Source organism: Hypanus sabinus, chromosome 8 (assembly GCF_030144855.1).
Source record: "Hypanus sabinus isolate sHypSab1 chromosome 8, sHypSab1.hap1, whole genome shotgun sequence".
NCBI lineage: Eukaryota > Metazoa > Chordata > Chondrichthyes > Myliobatiformes > Dasyatidae > Hypanus > Hypanus sabinus.
The window spans coordinates 66038558-66063455 of record NC_082713.1 but is presented as its reverse complement, the minus strand read 5'-3'; the positions used below and the strand labels follow the sequence as shown (position 1 = coordinate 66063455).

Sequence of the window (24898 nt, the reverse complement as noted above, 5' to 3'; positions counted from 1 at the left end):
GATAGAGTGGAGCGCCTCGGAGAGGACCTCCTGCCAGCGAGAGACTGGCAATCCCTTTGACCCAAGGGCAAAGAGCGTGGCCTTCTACACTGTGGCATTCTCCCTCTCCACCCGGGGATTATAGCTCGTGGTCCTACTAGTAGCAATGCCCCTAGCCAACAGGTATTGGCGCAGCTTGTCACTCATAAATGAGGACCCTCTATCATTGTGGATATAGCAGGGATATCTGAACAGAGCGAAGAGCTGGCGCAGGGCTTTTATGATGGACGTTGCAATGGTATTGGGGCAGGGGATAGCAAAGGGGAACCGCAAGTACTCGTCGATAATGTTGAGAAAGCAGACATTGCGGTCGGTGGAGGGAAGGGGGCCCTTAAAGTCAACACTCAGTCGCTCAAAGGGGTGGATGGCCTTGATAAGTTGTGCCTTTTCAGGACGGTAGAAGTGCAGTTTGCACTCAGTGCAGACTTGGCAGTCCCTGGTCATCGTCCTGGTTTCCTCAAGGGAGTACGGCAGGTTCCGGGCTTGCACAAAATGGAAAAGCCGGATGACCCCCGGGTGGCAAAGATCTGCGTGGAGGGCATATAGCCGGTCAAGCTGTGTGCTGGCACATGTTCCCCGGGATAGGGCATCAGGGGGCTCATTGAGCCTTCCAGGCCGGTACAGGGTATCATAGTTGTAGGTGGAGTGTTCTATTTTCCACCTCAATTTTACCATTTTTGATTTTGCCCCACTTTTGGTTGCTGAACATGAACGCAACTGAGCGCTTGTCAGTCAGCAAGCTGAACCTTTTGCTGGCGAGATAGTGCCTCCAGTGCCTAATAGCTTCCACTATGGCCTGGGCTTCTTTCTCCACTGTGGAGTGCAGAACTTCAGGGCCTTGAAGGGTACGAGAGAAGAATGCTACCGGCCTTCCTGCCTGATTGAGGGTAGCAGCCAGCTCAAAGTCGGAGGCATCACTCTCTACTTGGAAGGGAATGGTCTCGTCCACTGCATGCATCTTTGCTTTGGAAATGTCCACTTTAATGCAGATGTAGGCCGCATGGGCCTCGGCTGAGATAGGAAATGTGGTGGACTTGACCGGGGGCAGGGCTTGTCTGCGTAGTGAGGGACCCATTGGGCATAATAGGAAAAGAAGCCCAGGCACTGTTTGAGGGCTCTGAGGGTGGTGGGAAGAGCATACGGTTGGGGTCAGGGCCAATGACTCTGTTCTCCACGACATACCCAAGAATAGCCAGTCGTGAGGTTCCGAACACACACTTGTCCCTGTTGTAGGTAAGGTTAAGAGCTTTGGCCGCTTGGAAAAATTGGAGGTTGGTGTCATGATCCTGCCAGTTGTGACCACAGATGATGTTATCCAGATATGGGAACGTGGCCTTCAGTTGGCACTGGTCCACCATCCAGTCCATTTCCCTCTGGAAGACAGAGACACCATTTGGGACACCGAAAGGGACGTGCCGGAAGTGATAGAGACAGCTGCCCGCCTCAAAGGCGGTGTAGGGGCAGTCCTCTGGGCAGAGGGGGAGATGATGGTAAGCGGATTTTAGGTCTATGGTCGAGTACACCTTGTACTGAGCTATCTAATTGACCATATCCGCGATGCGAGATAGGGTGTATGCATCAAGCTGCGTGAACCTATTGATGGTCTGGCTATAGTCCACGACCATCCTATTTTTCTGCCTGGTCTGAACAACGACCACCTGGGCCCTCCAAGGACTTGTGCTTGGCTCAATGATCCCCTCCCTGAGCAGCCGCTGCACCTCTGACTGAATGAAGGCCCTGTCCCCCGCGCTGTACCTCCTGCTTTTAGTTGCCACAGGTTTACAGTCGGGGGTCAGGTTGGTGAACAGTGGTGGGGGAGGGATCCTGATGGTGGAGAGGCTGCAAATGGTGTCAGTAGCACGGCTGTTGGCATGGTGTTGGGTGGGATGTGCGGGTCGGTGTGTGTGGTCAGTAGCGGGGTATATGATGAAACCCCACAAAACTGAGGATTTCTGACAGTGATTGGTGGGAGGGGCCTGTCATACTCCATTGTCACACTTTTCAAGTGGCTCTGGAAGTCAAGCCCCAATAGCACAGGGGCACATAGCTGCAGCATGACCAGTAACGCAAAGTCCCCATACTCTGTACCCTGCACCACTAGTGTCACTACACAAACTCCCCGGATGTCTGTTGTATGTGACCCAGAAGCCATGGCGACCCTCTGGCTTACTGGCTGTGTCATGAATCCACAGCGGTGCACCGTGTCCGGGTTAATAAAACTCTCAGTGCTTCCCGTGTCAATCAGGCAGCTAGTCCTGTGCCCCTCCACCAGGATGTCCATCATTGACCTTGCGAGCTGGTGTGGAGCACATTGGTCAAGGGTCACAGAGTCCAGAGTTGAATCACCATCTTGGTGCCCAGTAAGCATTCGTGGGTCAGAGGTGGTGCGAGGTGATGCCAGCCAAGATGGCCAGCCCCATGCCTCACACGTGGCGGGGAGGCAAGATGGTGACTCCCATGCCTCGCACGCGGCGCTGCTCAGCCCCACTCGTGGCTTGGACCAACAGGCCTTGGCAAAGTGGCCCTTCTTTCCACAGCTGAAGCGGATAGCTTCTCTGGCCGGGCAGCGTTTTCAGGGGTGCTTTTCGAGTCTGCAGAAGTAACACTGCGCGGACTTGCGACTGGCAGCAGCCATGGTCAATTCGCCGATGGGTTGCGGGGTCTGCAGTGTCCATGAGGCTGGCGGGAGATCACGCGCCTGGACAGTGTCGGGCAGAATGGCCTCCAGCGTGTCGGCTAGCGTGATTGCCGAATGTAAGGTAAGATCGGCATGTTCCAGCATCCGCTGGCGCATGTACACTGACCTAATCCCTGTAACGAAGGCGTCTCATACCAGGAGCTCCGCATGCTGTTCCGCCATTAATCCCCTGCAATCGCAGGCCCGCACGAGTGTCCGTAGAGCCCGAACAAACTCAGCGCTCAACTCTCTGGCCCACTGCTGCTGTGTCGCCAAGCAACATCTTGCACAGATGGTGTTCACCGGCCGCCAGTATTGTCTTTTGAGGGCATCCATCACGCCCTGGTAGTCCGTTTGGTCCCTGATCATGGAGTAGTCTCTTAGACTGACCCTGGAGAGGAGAATCCTGTGCATCGTGGCAGGATCAGTCACATGAATTTCCTCCAGGTACGATTTGAAGCATGCTAGCCAGAGTTCGAAATTGTCGCTGGCTTCCTGGGATTGTGGGTCGAGATCCAATCTGTCGGGTCGTAAAATGCTCTCCATGTTTTAAAATTGCTGTTAATAAAATTGACGCACCATCAATAACTCTTGGAGACTGGACGTGAACGATAGGCTTTTATTAACAGCAAAAAGGGAGCACGACATCTCAGAGACTGAGGGAGGAGCAGTGCCCCAATCGCCTTTATACAGGGGTCTGTGGGAGGAGTCACAGGAGCAGTCAGCAGAGGGGCGTGTCCAGACAGGTATACATAGTTTACCACAAGAACCACCCGCCTGCAACCTCAGTTGACCTTGCACCATAAATCCACAGATGGAGTGAGGCCTTGACCACCAATCTCCCACACGAATACCATGATTTAGCCATCACCTTCAGTAAAAGGGAGGCCAACACTCTGTCACCTCAAAGATTGTATGATCAACCTCCTCCCAGGTACCTTCCCTCTCATGAGGTGCTCATGAAACATTTGCCACCATCCAAACCCTCCCAGACCTCTCCCAGCCAGGACCGGACAGGAAGATTCACCCATGTGCTGCCTCCATGGAAAGTTCAACTTTACTCAGCACCATTATGTAGTAGGAAATGAGGAAAGATCTGTTCTCCCTTTCCCATCCTGACACCCAAGCCACAGGTAACTAAATTGGTGAAGCTTTACAGCAGTTTCACTTGACCAGCCCAGTCTCCAAATGGTGCAAGATTAATCTTTGTCAAAAAGAAAGGTGGCAATCTTTCTTCCTGCAATGACTACTGCGGACTCAACAAAATCACCATTAAGAATCGTTACCCTTTCTCCTTAATATGGAGGGCCCAGATCTACACCAAACTGGATTCCAGGAGGATGAGTTGAAAACAGAGTTCATAATACCCACTGGCCACTACAAATACTTGGTGATGCCTTTTAGACTTTCCAACAGTCCAGCCATTTTCCAAGCCTAAGTTAACAAGATCTTTCAAGACATGCTACACAGGTAAGAGTTCCTCTTCTTCAATGACATCCTCATCTTCTCCAAGGATCCCCAAGACTACATCTGTTAAATCTTTTCAATTCTTCAGTGTCTCCTCAAAAACCAACTTTACTACAAGTTAGAGAGATGCTCGCTCCATACCCCTGTCATTTCCTTCTTGGGTTATGTTCTTCCACTCCAAGGCATAACCACAGACACAGCGAAAGGGTGAATCATTGCTAAAGCAGCTATGGCTCTTCTTGGGCTTCTCTAACTTCTACAACCACTCCTTCAGGACCTATGTCAAAACACTACTCCTCTCCCATCCCACACCAAATCACCTTCCTTATGGATAACCAGGTCTGTTGTTGTGGGCCATGGTTTTGAGATTCTCGTGAGACATTCACCACCATCAAAACCCTTCCAGACCTCTTCCAGCCAGGACCGGACAGGAAAATACACCCTTGTGCTGCCTTCTTGCCAAGTTCAACTTTGCTCAGCACCATTATGGAGTAGGAAATAGGGAATTACTCACTGTTAAATAGGGCTTGGAGGAATAGAGACACAGACTGATTGGAAACATTGACCCCTTCCTGATCTGGACTGACCATCTGAACCTCTCATCCATACAACAGATCTGCCAGCTCAACCCAAGTCAGCTCGTTGGGTCCTCCTCTGGAAGGAATTCAACTTCATCTCCTAGCAACTCAGCTCCAACAGAAAGTCCTTTCACAGCAGTTTAATCCAGCTAAAATGGAGATGACCTTTCAGCCCATCAATCCACCCTCCCAGATTCTTGCCCTGCTCATCTGGGATATTGAGAACCAGATCTGCCATGCCCTACATCAAGAGCCTGCTCTGTCTGACACTCTTGACTACCACATGTGGGTGCTGGTGGCTGTGTGCTCTGAGGCATTCCACCCCCCCAGTCCCACACCTTTCTGGCCTTCCAGGTGCATAATAACCATATAACAATCACAGCACGGAAACAGGCCATCTCGGCCCTCCTAGTCCGTGCCGAACTCTTAATCTCACCTAGTCCCACCTACCCGCACTCAGCCCATAACCCTCCACTCCTTTCCTGTCCACATACCTATCCAATTTTACTTTAAATGACACAACTGAACTGGCCTCTACTACTTCTACTGGAAGCTCATTCCACACAGCTATCACTCTCTGAGTAAAGAAATACCCCCTCGTGTTTCCCTTAAACTTCTGCCCCCTAACTCTCAAATCATGTCCTCTCGTTTGAATCTCCCCTACTCTCAATGGAAACAGCCTATTCACGTCAACTCTATCTATCTCTCTCAAAATTTTATTACCTCGATCAAATCCCCCCTCAACCTTCTACGCTCCAATGAATAGAGACCTAACTTGTTCAACCTTTCTCTGTAACTTAAATGCTGAAACCCAGGTAACATCCTAGTAAATCATCTCTGCACTCTCTCTAATTTATTGATATCTTTCCTATAATTCGGTGACCAGAACTGTACACAATATTCCAAATTCGGCCTTATCAATGCCTTGTACAATTTTAACATTACATCCCAACTCCTATACTCAATGCTTTGATTTATAAAGGCCAGTGTTCCCAAAGCCTTCTTCACCACCCTACCTACATGAGACTCCACCTTCAGGAACCATGCACTGTTATTCCTAGATCTCTCTGTTCCTCTGCATTCCTCAATGCCCTACCATTTACCCTGTATGTTCTATTTGGATTATTCCTGCCAAAATGTAGAACCTCACACTTCTCAGCATTAAACTCCTTCTGCCAACGTTCAGCCCATTCTTCTAACCGGCATAAATCTCCCTGCAAGCTTTGAAAACCCACCTCATTATCCACAACACCTCCTACCTTAGGATCATCGGCATACTTACTAATCCAATTTACCACCCCATCATCCAGATCATTTATGTATATTACAAACAACATTGGGCCCAAAACAGATCCCTGAGGCACCCCGCTAGTCACTGGCCTCCATCCCGATAAACAATTATCCACCACTACTCTCTGGCATCTCCCATCTAGCCACTGTTGAATCCATTTTATTACTCCAGCATTAATACCTAACGACTGAACCTTCTTAACTAAACTTCCATGTGGAACTTTGTCAAAGGCTTTGCTGAAGTCCTTATAGACTACATCCACTGCCTTACCCTTGTCAACATTCCTCTTAACTTCTTCAAAAAATTCAATAAGGTTTGTCAAACATGGCCTTCCACGCACAAGTCCATGCTGGCTACTCCTAATCAGATCCTGTCTATCCAGATAATTATTAATACTATCTCTAAGAATACTTCCCATTAATTTACCCACCAATGATGTCAAACTGACAGGTCTATAATTGCTAGGCTTACTTCTAGAACCCTTTTTAAACAATGGAACCACATGAGCAATACGCCAATCCTCCGGCACAATCCCCGTTTCTAATGACATCTTAAAGATCTCTGTCAGAGCTCCTGCTATTGCTACACAAATGAACTCTGGATTTTCTGTGATGCTGTCATGATCACAGAAGCACTTTAGTTCATCACTGCCTACCCTCAATATGCCCAGTCCAATTTCCTCAAACAGCAGCTCTCAAATCTCCAGTGGCTCCTTTTGGTCCTCTGACACCCATGGCCCCTATCGCCATGGACTTCCACTTTCTGATAGGGCCATAGTGGTCATGACAGTGATGGACTGGTTCTCTTAGGTGGCCCACTTCATAGTCCTCCTTAAACTTCCATCAAACAAAGACATTTGGTTCACTTCCATGGTTTCCCTCATGACCCTGTTCAGACCGGAGCCCACAAATCACCTCCCACTTTTGATGAGCTCCCTCCTCCTTACCTCAGTGTGCTTGTCCTCTGGCTATCAGCCGTAGACCAACGGTTAGTCAGAAAGTAAACGTGGAGAAGTTTCTGCAATGTTGCACTGCATCTAACCGTTCCATGTGGAAATGTCACATAATGTACTCACCTCCTCTGCCACTGGTATATCTCCTTTTTAAATGCTTCATGGTTCCCACCACCGTTGCTCTCACAGAGGAGCTAACAGTGGAGGTCCCATCCACCAGGGTCCTGATTTGCCGTTGTTATAATGCTTGCAGGAAGGCACAGAGGGTCTTTCTGACTGCCAACTATACCTACTTCTGCCAGGCCAAGTGCCAGTTGTGCCCACCCAGACTTCTCTGGCTGTCCATGAGATCAGACCCTGTGCATTGACTCCCATTAGTTCTCACCCTGGCTCATTGGTCCCTTCAAGATTACTCATTGCATCAATCTAGTCATTTACCGTCACTAGCTGCCACCATTCCTCAGCATCACACCTACCTTTGCTATGTCCTGTCTCAAGCTCATTGTCCATGGGCCACTCAAACCACCTGAGCCTGCACCTCCAGAGCCTAGGATGATGCAAGGTAGTCCAGTGTACAGATTACAGGTTGATAGATTCACATCATTATAGATGCGGTGTGCATAACCTGGTTGACTTGGAAGTGTATGGCCTGGAGGGGTAGTCTTGGATCCATCACTGATTGAAAAGTTCCTCTGCACCCATCCGGATGATCCTCGGCCATCGGGTGCTGGTCTAGTGAGGGGGTGAGGGGATCCTGTCAGGCCCAAACTGACAGGCACCTCCCAGTCTCCACCAAGCCAGCAGGAGTCAGCTGCCACTTGTTTTCAACTCTTGACTTACAATCTATTTAAAACCATCTCTTATCCACAGTCCCTGTTCACCCATTGAACCAGAAAGCCTCAACCAATGGCTCCTACCATCAGTTACCATGTTACCTGTATGTTTTGAATCTGTTCTTTGTTTTGTGGCCACTCTTGGCTTGCTATTTTCACAGTCTATTATTAAAATTTTCATTCATCACTGAATCATCACTGTTGCTCTGCTTTAAGGTCAAGCCCCTATGCATTTCCTGACACAAGTAGCATCTAGAATGAATATCAGGAGCCATCTAAAGAGATATTAGGGAAGTATCTTCAGAAGTAGAACTAGAAGTAATCTCCAAATGGAAGATATAGATGCAGTGAGGCAGAGGTTTAGGAAGAATAGCCCAGAGCTTACAGTCTCCATTTCAACATTGGTTTATATCATTTCCAGTACACAAGTGTAAAGGAGAAGGAAATTATCGTTATTCCAGATCATATTGCAGCAAAAGAGCACAATAAGACAAAGAACACAATAATAAAACACTATAAAAATAAATGTTTTTGATAGCTTGCATACATATATTGATTATATGCTTATAAATTGACACTAGGCATCAGAGTGGCAGTACATAAGGTAAGTGACAGGAAGTGATAAAGTAATGGTGGTGGGGTTTTGAACCTTGGGGTTCAAATCCATACATCCCTCAAGGCCGCTGCAGAGGTTGGTAGGGTAGTTAAGAAGGCCTATGGGATGCTGGGCTTCATTAACAGGGGGAGTGAGTTCAAGAGTAGAGAGGTCATGTTGCAACTTGACAAATCTCTGGTGAGACCGCACTTAAGTATAGTGTTCAATTCTGGTCACCTCATTATAGGAAGGATGTGGAAGCTATGGAGAGGGTGCAGAGGTTATTTACCAGAATGTTGCCTGGATTGGAGAACAAGTCCTATGAAGCAAGGTTAGCAGAGCTGGGACTTCTCTTTGGAGTGTAGAAGAATGAGAGGAGAATTGATAGAGGTCTATAAGATTATGAGAGGCATAGATAGGGTGGATAGTCAGTACCCATTTCCCAGGACACCAATAGCAGACACCAGAGGGCATATGTACAAAGGGAGGGAAGTTTAGGGGAGAATCAGGGGTAAGTCCCCCCCCCCCACACACACACACACACACACACACACACACAGAGGGTTGTGAGTGCCTGGAATGACTTGCCAAGGATGGTGGTGGAGGCTAAAACATTAGGGGTATTTAAGAGCCTCTTGGACAGACACATGGATGAAAGAAAAATGGAGGGTTATGGGGTAGTGTGGGTTTAGCACATTTTTTTTAATGATTATATGGGTCAGCACAACATGGAGGGCTGAAGGGCCTGTACTGTGCTGTAGTGTTCTATGGTTCTATGGGTGTCTGAAGGGTCACTGGGTGGAGGAATTGATTAGCTTTACTGCTTGGGGAAAGTAACTGTTTATGGAGCTGATTGTCCTAGTATGGATGGTATACAGCCACTTCCATTATAGCAGTGGGACAAACAGTCCATGAGAAGGGTGGGTGGTATGCATTATGATGTTACTGGTCCTTTCCCAACAATACTTCATATATAACCTTGATAATGGGTAAGCTTGTGCTGGTGATGTGTTGGGTAGATTTGACTACCTGTTGTAGTATCTTCCTGTCCACTGCAGTGCAGTTTTTGTATCACAGTGATACAGCATATTAGGATGTTCTCTATACAACTGTAGAATGATGTGAGTTTTGATGTACGTAGTCCTGCTTTTTTCAGTCTCCTTAGAAAGTAGAGGCATTGTGCACTTCCTTGATTGTGTAGAATATGTTCTGGGGCCATGAAGTTATACGAGATGAGCACTCCCAGGAGTTTGAAACTGCTCATTTTTCCCACTTTTGCCACTGATGCTTGGCAGCTGAAGCAATTCAGGCATCTCCAAAAAGCAATTAGAAAATTGCAGAAATCTGAGCTGGATGTACAGCTCAATGAGTTGATAGAGATTGAGAGGTACAGGCCTTGAAAGCATGATGAGAATTATAAAATCAAAATGTTTCATAACTAAGTACCAATATAGATAAGCTTCTTCACTATTTTCATTAGCCTTCAATTCTAATAAAAATATATTCTCATAAGGGCTTTGTTAAGAGGTGTTGCATAGATAGAAATATGTTTGGAGAGATTGAATAATGGAGTTCAGGAAAATTGGAAACTTGGAACTGGATTTTGTTTCAATTTTTCCATGTTCAAGGAAAATACTGGCTTCCTCCATGACTTTAGCTTCAGTCACCAGTCCTGATCAGGTTTTGATCGATAGTAGTTGCATGAGAATGGCTGGAAATGAGCAAGCTCTCCAATTCTATTTTATTAGTAACCAATAGTTTTGAGATGAGTTAGAAACAGACAAGCACAACTATCATATCAACAGACATACCAAAGAACTTTTCACAAGAAAGCAGCAAATTAACTAAATGTATGCAAGTTTCATCAGTGAATGGCTGCTGTTTGACTTTCTGTGACTGGGCTTTAATTTGTCCTCTTAACTGAAGAGTCTTTGAAGGTAATTTCCTTCTAACTGCTTTCAAGTTTAGTTCTTCAACAAGATGTTTCTTTCACAGCCCGGTTGTATTGCTTTGTTCAATTTCCTTTCTCTCAATGACTACCATTTATGCATCGAAACAACCCCCCCCCCCCCCCCCCCCGGACTGCATCATATCTAATAATTCAGCTATTTGATGCTTCATTTGTCAAATAATTCAAATGTCAGAGGGCGGGATAGCTTTTGTATTTCACCCCTTCCACTATTATTTTCTCTGGATGAAAAAATATAGAATGCTCTGACCAGCTGTTTCAGTGAACCAACAAAACCATCCTATTCATTTCAGCAATTGGCTGGCTGACTTCACTGAGAAGCCAACAACGGTGTCATCTATCAGAGGTGATGTTTACTGTGCATGTACTGATTCCTGTACTTCAAAGAAATTTAGAAAATAAAGCATGCCTTGAGATTTGCTTTGGAAGTTAGCAAATTCAATTCATAATCTCTCGATATAGAGTCAAACCACAATTAAAAGGGAAGACTTCACTGTCTATCTTCAGATACCTTCACTGGGTTATAGGCCTTTATTCTAACATTCTGTATGATATCTTAATGCAGAACAGAATAAGCTCCGCCTATTAAAAAATAAACTGGTAATATTAATCAGTTATTTGTTATTGATTGAATAAGGCTTTATCACTATTCTCAAAGGATTGTAAAGATAGCGATACAGTTTGAAAACAGGCCATTCAGCCCTTTGAGTCCTCTTTGACTATCAGCCAGAAATTGACTCAAATCCTTTATTGATCCCATATTATTTCTTATTCCCATTAATTCTCACTACTCAGGTTTCTAATGCTCATGTAGACACGATGACCAAAGATACAAATCTATATAGAGCAGCTGGGGAAATCCCATGTGGTCATAGGGAGAATGTACAAAGGATGTGGACAACCCCAAAGGGCATCAGAGCAGCGCTGTACAGTTTTTTCAATGCACTAAAATGCTGAAATTAAAGGATCATGCCGCAGAGAAGAGGTGATTCAACCCAATATAAGGCAATTGAATGATCTCCAAGTACGATAAGATGGACCCTTAACCTCCCAATCTACCTCATTATAATCTTGCACCTTATTGTCTGCCTGCACTGCACTTTCTCTAACTATAGTACTTTGGTCTGCATTCTGTTATCGTTTCCCTATGTACTACCTCAATGCACTAATGTAATAACATAATCTGTATTGATGCCATGCAAAACAAATTTCTCACTGCACCTTGGTAGATTTGACAATAAGCCTGTTTACCATTGAGTTTGTGTAACTACCTATTAGTTAGGGAAAGGATAACCTTTCCCTTTGGTGGATAGCACAGTTGAAACACTGTTGGGATCTTGCAGGAACCAACAATGGAGGTCCCATCTGTCAGAGCCCTGGATTGCTGATGCCAGAATGCTTGAAAGAGGGAATGGAGGGTTATCCTCGCTGCCATACATGCTTATTACCACCAAGCTAACTGCTGTTGGTGCCTCTTGTATTCATTGCTCATCAAGGAGTTCCGCTGGACCCATCCAGATCACCCTGAGCCATTGGATGTTGGAAATAGGAGGGGGCTCCTGTTAGGCCTGCACTGACAGGTACTTCCCAGTCTCCACCCAGCTGAAAGGAGTCACCTATCACTTGTTTTCAACTCATCTCCTGCAGCCTATTAATCCCAGTTCTCATCCACAATCTTTGCTCACTCAAAGCAGCCAGCCTTACCCCGTTGTTCCTGGACTTCAGTTACCTTTTTGACTTGTCATACCAAGTATCTGTTCCCTCTTCTTTTGTGACCCCTCTTGACTTGTTATTTAGGACTCTTCTCCATTGTTCTGCTTTTGGGGCAAACCTCTGTATTCCCTGACAATTAGGGCAAACATCCACTGTTTTGGTCCCCTTCAGAATCATTTGGTTCGATAAGATTACATTTCTTTGTTTTAAACCTCAAGCAGTTCTGATTAACCCTGCTTAACCTTACTTAATACATTAACTACTTCATCCCTGAAATTGACCTGAAAAATTTTCCTTACAATGCCTAAAATATAATTCATTCAAACTGCAAACTAAAACTGCATGCAGTATTGACCGAATGGGTGTTTTCCAGAGCCTCATTAACATGTCAACAAATAACATGACAAAGAAGCACAACTCCCTCCAACTCTCACAATAGAAACATAGAAAATAGGTGCAGGAGTAGGCCATTCAGCCCTTCGAGCCTGCACTACCATTCAGTGTGATCATGGCTGATCATCCAACTCAGAACCCTGTACCTGCTTTCTCTCCATACCCCCGATCCCTTTAGCCACAAGGGTCATATCTAACTTCCTCTTAAATATAGCCAATGGACCAGCCTCAACTGTTCCCTGTGGCAGAGAATTCTGCAGATTCATCACTCTGTGTGAAGAAGTTTTTCCTCATCTCAGTCCTAAAAGGCTTCCCCATTATCCTTAAAATGTGACCCCTCGTTCTGGACTTCCCCAACATTGGAAACAATCTTCCTGCATCTAACCTGTCCAAACCCTTTAGAGTTTTATACATTTCAATAAGATCTCCCCTCAATCTTCTAAATTCCAGTGAGTATAAGCCTAGTCAATCCAGTCTTTCTTCATATGAAAGTCCTGCCAACCCAGGAATCAATCTGGTGAACCTTCTCTGTACTCCCTCTATGGCAAGAATGTCTTTCTTCAGATTAGGGGACCAAAACTACACACAATATTCTAGGTGTGGTCTCACCAAGGCCTTGCACAACTGCAGTAGAACCTCCCTGCTCCTGTACTCAAATCCTTTAACATACTTGGTCTTATCCAATCAAAAATATTCCATTCCATTCCATCACATCTTTATCTTTTCTACAATAAAAATAGCTTATGTTCAAAATAAGAACCTGGAATTTTGACTCCTCTCTCCATAGATATTGCCTGAGGTATTGAAGGTTTTCATCATTTTCTGTTATTCTTAATTCTGAAGTTTCATGCCTGCTGTCATATACAAGGAGCAACAAGATTCCACGATCAACAAAGTGGATATTGTTGAAGAGGATCGTGACAGTAACTCATCAACTGCTCTATGAAATAGTGTTGTAGGATCTTTTATGGGGCAGATTGGGGCTCAGTTTACTGTCTCCTTTAAAAAGAGCAGCTCCAAGTGTCGAGCTGCTGAATATCTGCCAAGGTTCCTCGATGTAAAATCTTCTATGTGAATTTGAACCAAGTGCCTTCCAACTCTGAGCGAGGAGTGCTGACTGAATCACTAATATGCTGTATACAGTTTCTGGCACATATCTATGTTCCATCCAGAACTCCATAGATTGATGGCAACAAGTATTGTAATTTACAACCAGACAATCAAATCCAGTATCTGAATGTTTATTTAGTGTGAATCCTAGCAACCAGGGAGAACAAAATTGAACGTCAAGTATTTACAGATTGTGGAAAATCTACAATAAAATAAACTGAAAATCTAAAAATGTTCAAGAGATAAGACAATATCTATGAAAGAGACCAAAAAATGGTTAACCTTTTATGTCAATAACATTTTGAAAGAAATATTAAGTCCGTTCATCTCCATAGATTCTGTCTGATTGTCCGAGTGTTTCTAATATTTTCTGCTTTTTTTATTGAAGGAAACAGCAAGCTGGTCAATGGGTAGGACTTAATATGTCAAAGAAATTATGTGCAAATTAATAGTGCTGCATTGCAATTCCAGAAGGTGCTCAATTCTCCATAATTCTGGAGAGTTGATGTTGAAGGTACAAAGAATCAATGGATGAGAAGCCATTGCATTATAGCTGCACTCCACTGCTGCAAAATGCCACTACTCATTGTCCCTCATTTAAAGTATAAATTAAGTGTACTCCTTGATTTATTGACAAAATGTTGCATGTGCTAGGTCTCATCTATCTCCCCCAATAACATTTTTCTTTTTGCTATCAATGTTCTTGAAGGGACTGGTTTACAGGAACTAAAAATAAAGAAAAATGCTTCAGAGAAGATAAAGATGTACACAAGCTAAGCATTATAATAGAACTCTGTTTTTGAAAACAGGATACTTTCACTATATTTTATGAATATTTTTTACTCATTTATTGCAAGCTACAAGTTATTTTAAATAAGATTTATATTGTTTTATTTCGGCTGACAGATCAGCCAACTATCAGAATTGGATTTTATTTAAGTGATTGTGAGCAATCAATAGTGTGCCAGATATTTCCTTGGAAAATAAAGGAATTAAAACAAAAATTATCCCAGGCATCCCTTTATTGTTTAATTATAAATTTTATTGAATTATGTTTTCCCTAATGTTCTATTAAATTGTTTTGAATCAGCATCAGCTTAATTCTGATTGACACAAAAATCCCATATCTTTGGATGGGAAATTATTTGAGACTATACAACCACAAGTCATGGGAGTAAATCAGGCCATCCAGCCCATCAAGTCTGCTTCACTATTCAATCATGGCTGATTTATTGTTCCTCTCAACCCCCATTCTCCTGCCTTCTCCCCATACTATTTGACATCCTTACTAAATAAGACCATACACTCTATAGACTGTATTCCACTTCTTTGCTTATTCCCCTAATTTATCCAAGTCCTTCTGCATATTCTCTTTTTCCTCAAAAAAAAAGCTTGCCACTCCACTTATCTTTGTGTTTTCCATACTCACTTCTGCTCCCTGACATATTTGAATTTCTGGCATACTGCTGGGATTATCCACATGAAGACTGATATAAAATATTTATTGAATTTGCTTGCCATTTCATTGTCTCCCATTGCTATCTTCGCAGGATTATTTTCCAGTGATCTAATATCCACTGTCACCTCTTACATTTCTGAAAAAAAAAACTTTTGGTATCCACTTTTATATTGGGTAGCTTACCTTCATATTTCACCTAACTCTTCTTACTGCTTTTTAGTTGCTTTCTGTTGGTTTTCAAAATTTTCCCAATCATTTAGCTTCCCATTAGTTTTTTGCAACATTATATGTCAATTCCCTTTGCTTTCATGCTGTCTTTGACTTCCCTTGTTAGCCACAGTTGTCTCATCCTCCTTTAGAATACTTCTTTGGGATGCATGTATCCTAACCCTTCAGAATTGCCACAAAGATCTCTAGCCATTGCTGGTCTGCATCATCCTTGATAGTGTCTTCATCCAATCAAATTTAGGATGCTCCTCTTTCATGCCTCTGTAATTCCTTCAACTCCATTGTAATATTGATACATCTGATTTCAGCTTCTCCCTTTCAAACTACTGGGTGAATTCTATCATATTATTGTAACACGCTGTAAGGTTTCACTGCTAATATAATAGCCCCTGTAATGTTTCACTGCTAATGTAATGGTTTCTCTGTAGCAGCAATGTTTGGGTTATGACTAGAGATTACCGTGGTTGTAGAATGTGCACCATCCAATGAGAGGCATGTTGTTCTTTCTTATGGGTCTTAGAGCAGGGATTTTGCGATCTTTTGTCGGTAAGAGATGAAGAGAGAAGACGTGATTGGAGAGAGTTCGTAGACTGCCAGACAGAGTGGACTTGGAGCAGGGGTTCAGAGATCAGTGATGCTTGGAGGAGGCCAGTAGTGAACGAATGGACAGAAATTTGAGCTCCAACATGCACATTGGACTTTCTTCAAAATGGGCCCTTTTCCTTTTTATTTTCTTTACTAGCCCTATAGTAAGATTAAGATTTATAAAGTTCAGTTGTTTAATTGCATATGGTGTACTCTAATATGTTGTGGTTTGGATTTGTAACCGGGCATAACAGAACAATACAGCGCAGTACAGGTCCTTCGGCCCACAATGTTGTGCCAACCTTTAAACCCTGCTTCCCATATAACCCCCCCACCTTAAATTCCTCCATATACCTGTCTAGTAGTCGCTTAAATTTCACTAGTAATTTTCACATCACACAAATAAGATTTCTAAGTTTGGCTGGGCCTGAGGCTGTTGTCCCCTAGACAAATGCATGCCAGCCGAACATGAGGGTTACATTATGATGTTTGAAGAAGTTTGGTATGGGCCCCCAAATCTTAACTTTCTATAGGGGCACAACTGAGAGCATCCTGACTGGTTGCATCATTGCTTGGTATGGGAACTGTACTTCCCTCAATTGCAGGACTCTGCAGAGAGTAGTGCAGACAGCCTGGTGCATCTGTAGATGTGAACTTCCACTAATCAGGACATTTACAAAGATAAGTACATAAAAAGGGCTCAAAGGATTTTTGGGGACTCTAGTCACCCCAACCACAAACTGTTCCAGCTGCTACCCTCTGGGAAATGGTACCGCAGCATAAAAGTCAGGACCACTAGGCTTCGGGACAGCTTCTTTCACCAGGCCATCGGACTGATTAATTCATGCTGATACAATTTCTATGTTATATTGACTGTCCTGTTTTACATGCTAATTATAAATTACTATAAATTGCACATTGCACATTTAGATGGAGATGCAAGGTAAAGATTTTTACTCCTCATGTATATGAAAGATGTAAGAAATAAAGTCAATTCAATTCACTGATTTGTAAAAGTTCCTTTACCTTAAGCTCCCTAATCAAATCTGGTTCATTACACAAGCTGCTCTAAAGCTATCTTGAGGGCACTCTATGAATGCTTTCTCTTGGCATGCAGTATCAAACTGATTTCCCCCCCCCCCCCAATCTACCTACATATTGAAACACCCCATGGCTATTGTAACATTGCCCTTTTTTCATTCCTTTTCTATCTCCTGCTGTAATTTGTAGCCCACATGCTGGCTACTGTTCATAGACCTGTATATATCTCTGATCAGGGATTTTTACCCTTATAGTTTGAGATCAACCCACAAGGTTTCTAGACCTTCTGATCCTATGCTGCCACTTTCTAAGGATTTGATTTCATTTTTGTTTACCAACAGTCATCCTGAACCACTTTGCCCTCCTGCCAGTCTTTCTAAATCAAGCAGTTGGGTGTCAAGTGCCCAACTGTGATCTTCTTTGATTCACAACTTAGTAAAGCCTACGACTTCATGCCTGCCAATTTCTAATGCACTACAAGATCATTTACCTTATTCTGTATATTGCGTGCACTCACATATAACTTAGTCCTGCATGCACCGCCCTTTTCAATTTTGCCCTATTCTTATCCACTTCTGAATATTTTGGCTTTATCTTATTCTAGAGACATCCATAACCCCTCCTGCATTCTCCCTTCACTCTTACTTTATCATCATTTTTCCAATCTGTTCAACTCCTTTCCGCCCCACTATTTAGTTTAAAGAATGATCTACAGCCATAGTTATTCAATTTGCCAGGACCCTGCTGCAGTATACTTCAGGTGGATTGAGCCCATCCTATTGGAACTGCTCTCTCCTTCCCCAATACTGACACCAATGTTTCCCCCACCAAACTATGAGAGATGCAGTTAACTCTTGCATCCTATTTACATTTGTATGCGACTCATAACTACCCAGAGATTATTACTTTTTTCATCCTGCATTTTAATTTAGCCTCCAGCTGCTCAAATTTCCTCAAAAGAACCTCTTCCCTTGTTCTCCCCATGTTGTTGGTACGCAAAATCATGACAACTGAATCTTCTGCCCCCGTCACCACTCCAAATTCCTCTGGAAGTCAGAGGAGATGTTCTGAACACAGGCACCAGGCCACTAATACAGCCTTAGGATCAAGAGTCCTTTTCAGCAGAGTATTGTGTCAATTCCTCTGACAATATTATCCCCAATCATAAGATCACAAGACAATAAGGCAGCAGAATTAGGCTGCTCTACCATTCTATCAAGGCTGATTTATTATCCCTTTCAATCTCCTTCTTTTGCCTTTACCCCTTAACCTTAGACATACTAACTAATCAAAAACCTATGAAACTCCACTTTGAAAATATTCAGTGGCTTGGTCTCCAGACATTTGTGGCAATGAATCCATATATTCACAACCCTCTGGCTTAGGAAATTCCTCCTTATCTGTCTTAAATGGGTGACCTCTATCCTGAGGCTGTGCCCTCTGGTCCTAGACTCACTCACTATTGTAGACGCTCTCTCTACATCCACTCTGGACAGACCTTTCAATATTTAAGTTGCAATGAGATCCTCTCTCATTCTCCTAAACACCATTGAGTCCCAGAGTCATCAAATACTCCACACATTATTCTTTTCATCCCTGGAATAATTTCCTTCAACTTCCACTGGACCCTCTCCAATGCCAGTACATCTTTTTTTAAGATATAGGGCTCAAAACAGCTCACAATGCTCCAGGAGTGGTCAAACCAATTAAGCCTCAACATTGCACCCTTGTTCTTATGTTGTAGTCTGCTCAAAATGAATGCTAACATTGCATTTGCCTTCTTCACCACCAACTCAACCTGCAAGTTAACCTTTAGAGTCCTTCTTCAGGATTCTCCGGAATCCCTTTGCACTTCATACTTTTGAAGATTCTCCACAATTATAAAACAGTCTATGCCTTTATTCCCTCTACCAGTGCATAGTCATACACCTTTCCTATATTATATTCCATCTGCCACTTCTTTGCCTACTTTCCTAATCTGTCTAAATCCTTCTGCAGACTCCCTGCTTCCTTTTCTCTACTTGTTGCTGCACCTATCTTCATATCATCCACAAACTTGGCCAAAATAAACCATCAACTTGATCATCCAAATAACTGATATAAAACATGTAAAGTGGTCCCAACACTGAACTCTGCAGAATATCACTTATCACAGGCAGCCAATCAGAAAAAGCCATCTTTATTCTCACTTGTTGTCTTCTACTAGTCAGCTGGTCTTCTAACCATGCTGGTATGAGGCTCGTCCATTGGTCAAGGTCAATTATGGATGTTGAATCCCAGCTGTTTACATGATGCACAAGACAGTGCATAAGCCAAGGCAGTACAACATGGAGAGCAAGCTGTTGTCCTTGTAACAAATACCCCCTCACCCTCTCCACATAGCTGACAAATTCAAAGCAACATCTGAGACTGACAGTTTGCAAATGCAGGAGTTGCCAGTCAGCATTGAACTCAAAGTAGGACAGCAATAGGAATTTCAGCTTTGGACTTCCCTTGGCATTTAGTCCTGAAGCCATCCCCATGAGTGGGTTTTCACCTCAAGGTAGCAGAGATTTGAAATTAGAGATTTCATTATCCTAGATGAGTTGCCAACTGCAGCTGATGAGCCCCATCTGCCTGAAGAAAATGGTTTTAAGGCACCTGTAACACAACTTTTACTATCTTCCTCTTAATAGAAATGTTTCTGACAAGTTTAGTAGCCAAGCTACATGTGAAGGCCAGAAGCTAGACATAGTTATCAGAGGCATTTGATAAGTATGCCATTAGGAATATTTAATAATTTATGGAAGCTTGTCCCCAATATTTCTCCCAGCTATAACAACCTTAAAGAATGGTCCTAGTGTCTTTCTTGTAATACCATAGGCTCTTATCAAGTGAAACAGCTTTATGTACAGCACTTTGTCAAAGTCCTTCTGAAAATCCAAGTAAACAACATCCACAGACTTGTCCTTCTTGCCTGTTACTTCCTCAAAGAATTCCAACAGATCTATCAAGCAAGAACTTCCCTTAAGGGAACCATGCAACATTTGGCCTACTTTATCATGTGCCTCCAAGTACCCCAAAACCTCAACCTTATAATGAACTCCATCTTCCCAAGCATGGAAATCAAACTAACTGTCCTCTAATATCCTTTCTTTCACCTCCTTCCCTTCTTAAAAAGTAGAGCACCATTTGCAGTTTTCCAGTCCTAAGGAATCACTCCAGAATCAAGTGATTCCAGCACCTAGCATCCAGGGCATGCACTTTCCTCACCGTTACCATCAGGTAGGAGTTACAGAAGCCTAAAGGTACATAATTAGTGATTCAGGAACAGCTTCTTCCCCTCTGCCATCCATTTCCTAAATGGACTTTGAAGCTTTGGACACTACCTCAGTCTTTTAATATACAGTATTTCTGTTTTCACACATTTTTAGTAAGCTATTCAATATACATAATTGATTTATTTATTATGTTTTATTTTATTTATTACTATTATTATTTTTCCCTGCTAGATTATGCATTGCACTGAACTGCTGCCAAGTTAAAAATTTCACGTCACATACTATTGATAATAAAACCGATTCTAATTCTGGAATCGCTTTCAGAACCCTGGGGTGTAATCCATCTGGTCCAGGTAACTTATACAACTTCAGAACTTTCAGCATCCCAAGCACTATTTCATCAGTAACAGCAATTACATTCACTTCTGTTCCCTACACAACCTAACTTCTGGCATGCTGCGAGTGACTTCTACGGTGAAGACTGATGCAAAATCTGCCATTTTCTGTCCATTACAAACTAACCAGCATAATTTTCCAGATGTCTTGCCTCTCTTTTGCTCATTATATATTTGAAAATACTTTCAGTATTCTCTTTTATTTAATTGCTTAATCATATATCATCTTTTCCCTTAAGGATTTTTAGATGTCTTCTGTTGATTTTAAAAACTCCAAATCCTCTAACCTCCCACTATTTTTTTCTATGTTTATATGCCCTCTTTTCATTCTATGCTGTTAAAGCATCCCTTTAGAATGCTTCTTCATCTTTGGGAATTATCTATCCTCCATCTTCTGAATTCCAGCCTTCGATGTAATCTATCATTGTTGCTCATGTCCCCTTTTAATCAACTTTGGACTGCTCTTCTTTCATGCCTCTATAATTCCCTTTATTATATTGTAAGACTGATATATCTTTACATTTTCTCTCAGTCTTCAGAGTCAATTCTATCATACTCTATCATATAATCACTGCCTTAGTGTCCCTTTTCCTTAGGTTCCCTAATCAAATCTGGTTCATTACACAAAACCCTATCCAGATTTGAATTTCTTCATTGGGCTCAACCTCAAGCTGCTCAAAAAGCCATCTTGTCAACGTTCCGGAAGCTCCCTCTCTTGGGGTCCAGCATCAAGCTTATTTTTCCCCCAATCAATGAATTTTTAAATCCCCAATGTCTACCTTAACATCACCCTTTTAACATGCCTTTTCTATTTCTTGTTGTAATTTGTATACCACATCCTTTTGAAGGCTTGCAAAATAATTCCTATCAGGGTCATTTTATCCTTGATGTTTCTTTACCCAACAGGATTCTACATCTTCCAATCCTGTCACCTCTTTCAAGATTTGAATTTATACTTACCAACAGAGCCACCCTACCCCTTATGCCTACCTGCCTGTTCTTTCAATACAAGGGTGGATCCTTGGATGTCAACCTCCCAACATTGATCATCTTTTAGCCATGACTCATTGAAGCCACAACAACATGCCTGCCAATCTGTAACTGCACTACAAGATCATCTACCTTACTTCATATACTATGTGCATTCAAATATAACATCTTCAGTCTGGTTTCATTATCCTTTTCAACTTTGCCCCCATGTTACACTTCAACACATCCTACTGACTGCAATTTTGCCCTTTCATATGCCTGTCCCTCCTCACAGTCTCACTACACACAATCTATATGTTTACCAACTGCCCATCCTCAGCCATATCATTCTGCTCCCATACCCCTTCCAAATTAGTTAATCAGAACTACATTTCTCTTCTTTCTCCCCTTTTGAATTATCCCCAAACCACAATGCCATAGTTCAGTTGCTTATCCATCCTACGGCTCAATCTCTTCCTCATAGTGAGCAACAATCTCAGACCTATCAGGCAAGCTGAGGCTCCTCCAGTACTACCTGCTGTCTCACCACCTGCCTCACTTACTGTCTTGTTCCTAACCACTGATTGAAATGGCCCTCTGAAACAGTGTCCAAGTAACTTTCTCCCTTCTTCATGCATCACCATGTTTGGCATTAACTTTGAGCCAGAATTCCTCAAGCAGCCAACACTTACTGCAAATGTGGTCACCAGGAGCCACAATGGGGTCTACTATTTCCCACATCATGCAGCTGCAACACAATCTGATCCTGATTACCTCTTAATTTACTTGTTGTGATTTGTTATCTTTTCAGTTACATACAATACATATTGAACAATTCTTGCTTGTTCTTTCCTGATACTCTCCTGTGCCTCTACCTTTTCTTACCAAAGGCTCAAGCCAAAACTTCTGTTAGTTCTCCATTCTAATGATTGTTGCACAGATGTGGCTATGGGTCAAACCCAGGTGTAGTACACAGGCATGGAGACTGCACAGGGAGACACTGTCATCATAGCAAGCATGGGAAGGGTTCCAAGGGGGGTTTCGTCAGAGTCTTGGTCTCAGTAGATAATTCAGGAACAAGGCTGTGCGTAATCATTCTAAACACCATGGAGCAAAGTACTCATATACAAGTACCTGCTAGTGGTGGTCTCAGGACTCTTATACTACTCTGTTCCATGGCATGCAAGTGTTCATAATTCTTTGAACCTGGGAATAGACTGTGAACTAACAAGGTGCTAATGGCCCAATTCCTGAGTAAGACAGCCAGGTGCCGGAAGAGGCCATGACAATAATGACCACTCTCTCAGTGGCTGCTCCCATAATGTCCATTCTACTTGAATCTCACTTCTTTTTATTGGCCAGAGTAAAACTCACTCCCAAAAAAACTTGCTTCTTTTAATGGCTACAGCTCAGCAAAGCTCTCAACTCACTATTTTGCTACTTCAAGGTATGACTCCCTCTCAATGAGTCTTGTTACTTTTAATGATCACCGCTCAGTACAGATTTCACTTGCTCCCTCACTAATTTAAAGTACAGAGTGTTTGTCACAAGGAGCAGGAGTTGATGAAGAAGATGGTGGAATGCTGGTAGAAGATGGTTGAAGCTTTGCAGAGACTTTGCAATCTGGAGCTGCACAACTCTGAGTCTTTGGAACAGCAACATGTCAAAGCACGTTCTGAATACTGGGAGCTGAAAAAGGAAGAGGACGAATGGAGACAAACAGAAGAACTGATCTGCAATGAGAGGATGAGTTAGTGGAATTTGATAAGGTCAGTAAAGGATTTAATAAGAGTGTGATCAACAAAAGCATAAAATGTAAAGAGGTAGAGGAAAAATATTGACAAATGCAATGTTTGTATAGAAATCTGAACAACAGGTCAGGCACTTTGGCATGTTAAAGAGATGTGTTGATAATCAGAGGTACTTGTTTGACCATCCCTACCTTGTTCAAAGGTTCAAAGGTCAAGTTTAATGTCAGAGAAATGTATATAATATATATCCTGAAATGCTTTCTCTTTGCAAAATATCCATGAAAACAGAGAGGTGCCCCAAAGAATGAATGACAATTAAATGTGAGAACCCCAAAGTCCCCCCCCCCAGCTACCCCCTCCACTGCATAAGTGACAGCAAGGAACGATCCCCCTGCCCCCACCAGCACAAATGAATGTGCATTGGTACAATCACCGGTCCCAATCATGTGCTAAGCAATTGCAAAAACATGGACCAAAATTACTCCAAAAGCTTTGCATTTCATTCGAAATTCGACAGCCCATAGGTTCTTTTTCTCCCTGGCAAGGGAGAGGGAGGTGTCCCCCTTCTTCATTTTGAAGGTGATAATTACTTGATGTATTGATGCTTCATAGAGAAGAGGAGGAAGCACGTGGACCAGGAAGCACATCAGGCTTTCATTACGTAATACAGAATCAGATTTAATATCATCAGCATATGTCATGAAATAGAGAAAAAAATTGTATGAATATATATATATTAAATAGTTAAATAGGTAAATTAAATAACTAGTACCAAAAAAATATTGAGGTAGTATTCATGGGTTCAATGTCCATTTGGAAATCAGATTCCAGAGGGGATTAAGCTATTCCTGAATTATTGAGTGTGTGCTTTCAGGCTTCTGTACCTTCTTCCTGATGGTAGGATGAAAAGAGGGCAAGCCCTGGAAGCCTGGGGTGTTTGGGGTCCTTAATGATATATGTTGCCTTTTTGAGTCATTGTTCCTAGAAGATGGATCACAGAACTTGGTAGAAGCCTTCAACAAGGTCACAGGAGCTACTTTGATACTTTTACCAAAACAAAAGCAAGGATAGCCAAAGAGGACTTTACCGTGAACTAGCAATATTCATTCAACGGGTATGAGTATTTGCAGATGCAAAAGCCACTGCATTATGCAGCCCAACATTAGAATCACTTGGATTCTCTCTGTTGGTAACCTGTGGAGATGTTTGAGACTTTGCCAGAGGATGTTGAATAACACCTGAAGCATTATATTGATACTGGCCTGAGGTCCAATAATACTCAAAAAGCCTAAGAGGAATAAAATGAAGAACCTAGAATGGAAATATCATAAATTTTTTAACACAAATGCTGTCTACTTGAAATGTACATAAAATATTTTCATTACAGTGGAAGAAAAGTTAGCTATTTTTGTATGTAACTGGCAACTTGCTCGTTCAAATGCCGCACTTTTATTCATCAGGGATGTTTTTTTAAAAAAAACTAAGCTTTATTGGAATCCAGCTCTTGGTAGTATGAATTGGATGCTTAATTGTTTTGATGCTAGCTGTTTTAAAGTACATTAGAGGATTTATGGATCAATATTCTGTACCTTT

General features: G+C 42.7%; 1 pseudogene; it reads left to right on the top strand.

The window, feature by feature from the left end:
• Positions 1–2687: 2687 nt before the first annotated feature.
• LOC132397629 (hsp90 co-chaperone Cdc37-like 1) lies at positions 2688–24636 on the top strand (annotated as a pseudogene).
• Positions 24637–24898: the final 262 nt, after the last annotated feature.